Raw genomic sequence first — 6,000 nt, forward strand, 5'->3', positions numbered from 1 at the left:
TGCGTTGTAGCGGCAGGCGCTTCACTTTTGTCAATCAAGAGTTCAGTGTTACCAATTGCGTGAATGTAAACTTCCCCATCTGATTTAATATTTTTCGCCAATGGAAAATATTAGTGGGGCGAGTTTCCGACAACAACACGATGGACAATCATAAAACCGCGTCGCGATAGTAATTCGATTGAATTATTAATCTCACGTAAGGATGTGAGCGCTACTACCGCGACCAAGAGTGTACGATTGCTAATCAAATCAGGTTGTGTCCAACTCTCCCTACCAATCCGCCAAGCTACGCTTCAACACTATTTTAATAGGATGTAACGCAGTGAACCAATAAATAAATAAATAAATAACTAGAAATTAAAAAGTAAGCACTTTAATTTCAAAGAGAGGTGACTGTTTTCTTCTTTTCAAAATCTATTGTTAAACTGCTTTTTATGAATAATCCCGATAAAACATGAAAATATCAAGAAATATGTAAAATTATATGCTCGTGAGTAAAATATGTAATTATATGTACATAAGTGTAAAATATGTAAATATATGTAATTTCAAATAGGTGGTTTTAGGCACTATGGGTCACAAATGACATTATTACACTGATTTGGTATAAAAATATAACCCCTACAAAAATATGTAATTAAATAATTATCCGGGCCCTAGTGATGAATACTTGTAAGAAAAGAATAAGCAAATTATACACTTGGAAATGTCCAGAAGATAAGTAACAGTATCAAACTCATCACATTCTTGTCAGGTAGTGTTTCAGCAATAGTGTACGAGGCGTTAAAGTAGTACAGAGAGGGCATTGATTAGAATCATAATTTTCAGTGGCGGAAATAAGACTTGGTTAAAATTAATCAAGAAAAATGAGAGAAAAATTCAAGAAAGGAACTTAGAGCGAGTAATAAGATTGGATAGTGATGTGAAAGTATGTATTAAAGACATTTCTGTCCATTTGGCAATGTGCTAACGAATTTAGAAAATAGCTGAGGAAAAATTAACAGTATTTGGAAGACACACTTCAGAATAATAATGGGAGGATGCAAAGAGTAACGAAAATAAACACAAATATCTGAAACAATGTTTAAGAAGCTTCAGTTCAAAATTAAGGAAAGAAGTGCAGCGACCACAGAATCATTAGCCTTAATTTCATTGTGCTATACTGAAAAGGCAGCTGGAAAGTAAGATAGCAGAGATGTTGCTGGAAGATCAATTTGGATTTTGGAGAGGGTAACGTACGTTAATATTGACATCAAAATACCGCAACGACACTGGCCGAGGAGGAAAGAAATATCCCCTTCCAGATTAAATGTTCTGTCAGTAATAATATAAGAATAGCTAAAAATAGTATTTTTTTTGAAAATATACACCTATAAATAACTAAATCAAACTATATATTACTCTATTATTAAGAACTTTTAATATGGTTAAATAAGTAAGAAAATTTCTAAATAATATTATCTTAATATAAATATTTTTCGAAAAATTGTAACGAACAACAACATTATAATTGATTCAAAGACAAGTGATAAAATATTCAATTCAATTAAAATTTTGTAATCACTAAACAAACCTCCAGGTATGATTGGCATTCAAACATTTAACTTCTAACTGATCAAATTTAAGCAATCTCTATTAAAACAGAAGTTCAATCATGAGTTCTGGAAATCAAATTGCAATCATATAACGCGTGGCGAAAATTTCGAATAGATGTACTTCTATATATTCCCACTACAGTGCTATAGTCGGACTATCTCACTAAGATCTGTACAATTCTATTATACTAACTTTTATTGGGCAATTCTATTCGCTTACATTTTTAACAACTCATTACAAACATTTGGTCCAAGGCCAAAACTTTGACTATTCAAAACTTTAATTAATATTTATGAACATAAATTGATGGGTGTCTCACTAGACTTAAGGTCAGAACTATTATTTTTCCGTATCTAAATAGCTATCCTAAACTAATTATACCAACTATCAATTGATAATAGTACTCCTGATTTACTACAAAAACAAAAATAATGATACCAAAGGAAATAATAAACCACCTAATAAAACATACACACTACTTACAACATCCACAGTCATACAGCATACTCCTGTTAGTACTAACTGCCAATTATATATCATTATAAATAGTCACTACGTCAGAACAATTCATTTCATAAATATTTTACAATTCCTTCCAGTTTATTTTTTTCTTATTGCCTTATATGTCTTTCTTTTGCTAATTAAACATGCCAGTCTATTTACAATCGAGAACAAAGCCCTTAAATAAAACTATTCACTTACTTTCATCCATGAATAGACGAAATTACATACAACGATTTATCCTTTAGGTTATTACAATATTCATGCATTCAAGAGCAGCCACACACATTAATCAACAATAAAGATTTCCAGGCCTGGAATACAAAACAAAACTATTAGCGATCCAGCACATTAAAATTTTAAGATTACAACCTCTTATCACAGACTGACTCTTGACTAGTTCATTCCGTGCAAATTATATACAGTACTTTAGTTAATTAATCGTATCGTTAAATAGTATGGCAATAGTAAGAAAACACATGATTTAATATCCCTTCTCTCGAGAGAGATCTTAGTCACTGATAAATAAGTCTTTCCTACATCGTATATTATTATCTACATTTTCTTGAATAGTGTTTGGATCAAAACATTTCACGATCGGATAGGAGCCCTACCATCTTGGACACATTTATTTCGTTTTCTTCCCTGCTAAAGAATATTTAAACTGAGCTTTCAAAAGTATCCTGTCCCCAATTTGGTATGTGGTAGTTATATGCTTTTTATCAAATACTTTCTTCCTACGTTGCAAAGAACGTTCCATATTCTGAATGGCATTAACCAAATTATTGTTATTCTTAGAATGTGTATCAATTTCTTGAATATTCCGTTTAACATCTAATGGATCGCTTACATTATAATTATAAATCAACTCAAACGAGAACATTTTAATTCAGATTGAATAACTGAATTGATTGAAAATTCGATTTCATAAATCCCATGATCCCATGGTCTTTTTTACCCTGAAAATTAATTTTCAAACTGTCCTTCGTAACTTTCCGCCTGGTTCGAGGCACAATGTAACTCGGTATACACATATTTCGAATACCTTGATCATACAAACATAATTTAAACTTAGAATAAATATAAAAAAACTATGATTGCTATGTTCTAAACAAAATGGAAAACTCCTACACATAAGTTTATATAGTTTATTTATTATGGTCTGATGAGATAAATTTCTAAATGGCTCCAAAATACTCTTTTAGATAGCGAATGCACCACTATAAGACAATATTTTCCTGATCTCGATCCCGGACTGGACCTAATATGTCCGTATAGGAGGTTCCGTTGATCATAGTCTCAAATTAGGATTAACCCATTTGTGTTTCTTGCTACTCTTACATTTCTGGCAGAGATCACAACTGGAGACGTACTCTTTAATATCATTTATTACCCGGTCCCTTGTATATTGTGATGATATATACCACCTATGGCACTAAAGTTAAGTTGGTGACTACCCAGTATAATACTAGAATGATAGTACTCCATAATTGATTTAGATGAACTCTTAAGTATACAATATTATATAGAAAAAACTTCTTACTGCCCTTGTCACCGTTTAGATCAATTTTACTAACTTATAAGAATCAACTGATTGTTTATATTCCAAACGTATAATTATAACTGATAGTTCAGGGTCCTTTCTCTGATCATGTTCGATGGAAACACTAGAAAATGGCATATTCCATCAATTAATCATAAAGATATATTTACTTATTCTTGCAGTGCTCTAACCAATTCAATCTGTTCACATTTCTGTCTATTATGCAACGTTGATATAAAATCTGAAGGTATATTCATATTGGGAAATCTTTAACCTCAAAATAAAGAGCAAATAATCTATAAGGTAAGGTACCCTACAAAAAAAATCTACCTACTTTTTATTGCATATGTCAAAGTAGAAGTAGTTCGAGGAAGTGGGTGACAAATTGAAGAATGTGGGTGGTGCCGTTTCCTCCAGACACCTGATAGGAATTGGAGGGTAATAGCTCTTTGTCCTGCTTGCGGTGAACTTACACAGATGTATTTTATTTTCGTTTCGAGATAAAGCATGTTAAACATAAGAAATGTCAACATTCGTAAATTTATGTTGTGTTCTAGAAACAGTATATTTTCGAATCTTCGAAAATAATAGCTCTCTGTCTTCCTTATGATAAACTTAAGCAGCTGTATTTTATTTATAAATGTTGAAAATAAGAAAATGCGAAGATTGGTAATTTTTTGTGTTGTATTCTTGAAACAGTATCGTTTGTTCAAATTTTCAAATTACGTGAGGGGAAATAATGTGTTTGCCCTAGTTCCAGGGAGCGGTAGATCATAGGAGTAGAACAAAGAATGAGAAATTGTAGCGTTTGTTCCAATTTGAAATAAAAAATGATTTTATTTTTGTAGTTTGAAAGTAGTATTTGTTGCTCGAAAGTTGACCGCACCTAATGTTTAACTTCTTAGAACAATGACAATGGATTGTAGAAATACAAGAGTACATTCAGCCTAATGTCAGTATTTGAAAATTTATTTGAAACACGGCGTTAATGTTTAAAAAAAAAAAAGATGAATTTAAAAAAAATCAGAATGGAACGGTTTTAGAAATTGTCAATAGGAAAAGAAATATGTTAGTGATTGTAGCTTACTGCATAAGAGCATCAGATGGGAAGAAAAGACCATAGAAATCTTTGAAAGTATCCTGAAATTTATTGTTGGTGTGAGAAAAAGTGGAAACTGAGAAAAACAGGAAGACATTTTGTTTGCAAACTCCCTGTTCCAGATGTAACTGTCTCGACAGAACGATATTTATTTTCTTAGACACCCATACATTTTGTGAAATAATTGGCTTTTGAGTATCATTTTGCAGTTGAAAGTAGAATAAAGAAAAATAGAGAATCATCCTGTATTTTTAGTGCAAGAAGCTATTTATGCTCTTTCCTTTCTTCATTTTTTCTTTTTTTCTTTTCTCACGATTTGAGAGATAATGAGCTCAATTTTATAGCTATTCTATTTCGGAATAGTAATGAAAAGAAACTGTTATAAGATGTTAACTTAGTCTTCTTTTGAAGTCTCGTTACACAATAGCTATTGTATTGTTTGGCACAGCCAGAGGGAAGGTTGTTTTGGGACCCTCGGTTTACGATTTTGGTAAAGACTATTTTAGAAACAACATAAAATTCACTATTTTGATTTTTGTGTTTGTGGAAAGTTGCTCTCTGCATTTTGTGTGATAAGTGTGATTAGACTTTGAATTATTGAAATTAAAAGGTAAGTAAAAATTATTCTGTTAACATAAAGAATGATTGAGTTTGCATAAAAATATATTTCTATAGTAAGCCACATATATTGTTTATTATTTAGAATTCATATGCTAGGGATCTAAGACGGATTTTCTACGTTAAAAACGTATAGAACTTTAACTAATGTTTGCAGTGCATATCTTTTAGTTAACTTTTCCGGAAGAGGAAAGATAGTATATTATTAAACCCTAATAAAAGAAACGCAATATTGAACTATTAACTCTGTAATTAAGATGATTTGTTTGCATATATTTACTGTTTAATGAGATGAAGCTCTGTTAGTGATGAACATTTGCGCCTTATTGAGGATATATTTTGTATTGTTTTACACTTAACTTTGTTTTTCCCAACAAATATTTGGTAGCTTATACTGTAATTTTTAGTACTACGAAACAAAGTTTCTGCACAGTTTTCAATGATGTTGTTCAGGTAGTTTGTTACACCATAAAATATAGGAATTGAATGAATATACCGGTATAAGCAGAGTGTCAAAAATTTTATGAAACGAATACTTTGTAGAGTCAGAGCGTACCTATTCAACGAGCTTGCAGTCGAAATCGAATCCGGCTTCTATATGCTAAATGAAGGAACATACTAGTCGCTTAGTTTGAAAATAAAG

This window comes from Thermobia domestica, chromosome 6, assembly GCF_964235325.1.
Source record: "Thermobia domestica chromosome 6, izTheDome1.hap1.1, whole genome shotgun sequence".
Taxonomy (NCBI): domain Eukaryota; kingdom Metazoa; phylum Arthropoda; class Insecta; order Zygentoma; family Lepismatidae; genus Thermobia; species Thermobia domestica.